At 31.2% G+C, this 2,500-nt stretch overlaps 1 long non-coding RNA gene across 1 annotated transcript in view; it reads left to right on the top strand.

The window, feature by feature from the left end:
- The window catches only part of LOC145249373 (uncharacterized), a 33,052-nt gene that overhangs the window by 2,055 nt on the left and 28,497 nt on the right, over nucleotides 1–2,500 (top strand). The gene's annotated exons all lie outside the window — the stretch shown is intronic.

Here is a 2,500-nt window from a genome sequence, read left to right as displayed (position 1 = left end):
GTCATGTTCTTCAACGAAGGTGTGTCATTTGTTTACTTCTACTGACACGTGTCACGGGTCAGGAAACCATATGTGGGTAGTATACCCGTGTAACATTCTTCGTTTGGCACAAGGTTTTATTTTAAAAGAAATTGAAGTTCTTTATTAGAATATATATGCGCTGATATTTCCTTTATTTATTTATTTATTTTTTAATTTTCTTTTCAAAAATTTTACTCGAATTATGCGATGTGCTTCGGTAAGACGGCAATCGATTTTCGTTTGATTTCGTTTTCCAACAATGCCGTATGTCGCGGCTCTTCAGGATTTAATTTTTTTGTTCCGTCTGTATACGTACTTTTCTAAAAAAAAATTAATAAATAAATAATGACCCATTAGTTATAGATAGCATCTTTCAGCAAGTTACACGACGAAAACTGATTTAGTAAGAGAACAACGGAGATATTAATTGGATACTTCGTGGGAAAAAATTAAACACAAATGCTAACATGCCAATAGAGCACATCCACCTAAATACATAACTTGTTCTCCGATCACGGGGGTTAACTGACGTTGATTTTAATTAATATCACATGGGTTACCATTTAAAAATAGCATGGGCACTGTATCGAAAGACGGTAACATGTAACAGAAACACAGAAATAAAGTCATTAAAATCGTCTCACATGAACAAGATGAATAGAAGACTGGCGAAGGCTCGTAAATTTGCTTATAGCTAGGTAGTAATAAATTTTGATGAACCGTCTGAACAAGCAAAGAGGTACTTGCCGAGTTAGAAGATAGGAGCCGCGATTTTATCCTGTCTGCTATTGAACGACATGAAACGAGCCGTAAAGTGTGATAGAACGCTCCAGACCTAAAGATTAGAATTTTAAAAATATTTTAATTAAACAAATAACAAATTGTCTTGAAATGTGTAAATATCTACAAAAATTTACTTTAACAGTTAACAATAATAATACACACACTTTTAGTAACGGACACACACGAATTATTGCACAGTTTGTAACTATATTTTACTATAATTTTTTTCTCCAGTATGAAGTTAGATTTTTGGATTGACGCTGGTGAACTTTCCAAATTGAACATAGCAAGTTATACTGTGAATAGCCAATTTCATATGTTATTGTTGCATCATGTTATTCACATTAAAATTTAAGTGAGCTGCAATACTGTGTGTTTGAAATGCATCCACAGTAATTTTCATGGATCAAGTACTAATTGACCTAGTAAAATACGATTACCCTTTTATGAGATCCCATCAATGTATAACTAAAAAGACACGCGCTTTATAATGGTGGCGATGAATGTTATAGTGAAGCAATGCTTGCGCAATTACGAACTGCATCTTTTCTGATTTACACTTTTAATCCAGTGTCAAGAATCAATCTACGCTAACTGGAAATTATACCGCAATAAGCACATGGTATTCAAAATTGGTCACTAATTCAGTACTGGCTTGCCTCAACGTCGCTCAACTTCGGTGATTTAAGAGGACAGAAATATGAATTTGTACTTATAAAAATTACTAATTAAACGTAACTGGTTAAAACAACTGATAATAAACTAAATTAAAAAAAAATAATTAACTTTCCAAAATCATAAGAATTTCTATTGAGAACACTTCATGTTATTTTGTTATTTATTTTAAGAGGAACACGCTGTATTGTATTTTTACGTCAGATCAAACGAATTATGTAGTTTATCTACATTTTTTAAATCGTAAATGTACACATATATGTACAGTTTCAAACTTTTTGTCAATTAAACTTACACGCTATCACACCCTCACACAAAGACACACACACACAGACAGACCCACACACATACCCACACACATATCTATATAATTATAAAATTCAAATGATCTTGTAACGATGTATGTAACCAACTTTCCGGTTTGAGATATCCGGTTCCGAATGCGAGCATGACCTGTGCACTGAAATATTAACGTTATTATTTCGGAATTATTATTTAACATGGGAAAAGTGGGGTTTAAATTAACTTAAACGTAATACAGAAAGGAACGATGTAAAAAAAATGCAGACAGAATTAACAATTGTTTATTTGGATAATTTAAACACGAAAAAAACAAAAACAAAATAACAATTGGGACGCTGAAATATTAACGTTATTATTTCAAAATTATTATTTAACATGGGAAGAGTGGGGTTTAAAATAACTTAAACGTAATACAGAAATGAACTATGTAAAAAAGTAGATATATCAAAATGTGAATTTAACTATAAGTATTATGGTATCTGTTGAGTGCAAATTTACCTATAAGTATGACCAACCACTTATAATTCAGTAACTGTAATTTCTTTTTTTCCAAAATAATCAATTATAATAAACATTTTAATATACTTTCATAGAAATGTTTCTGTTATATAAATAAAAACCTATTTTCTTTAAGTCACAAGTGTCACGCTCATACATGAATTCCATAGCTAATATAACATACTGACCCAACGGGTCACGGGTAGTTTAATATATATAT

Source organism: Euprymna scolopes, chromosome 28 (genome assembly GCF_053919585.1).
Source record: "Euprymna scolopes isolate OS-2025 chromosome 28, ASM5391958v1, whole genome shotgun sequence".
Classification (NCBI taxonomy): domain Eukaryota; kingdom Metazoa; phylum Mollusca; class Cephalopoda; order Sepiida; family Sepiolidae; genus Euprymna; species Euprymna scolopes.
This window is presented reverse-complemented; position numbering and strand designations above follow the sequence as displayed.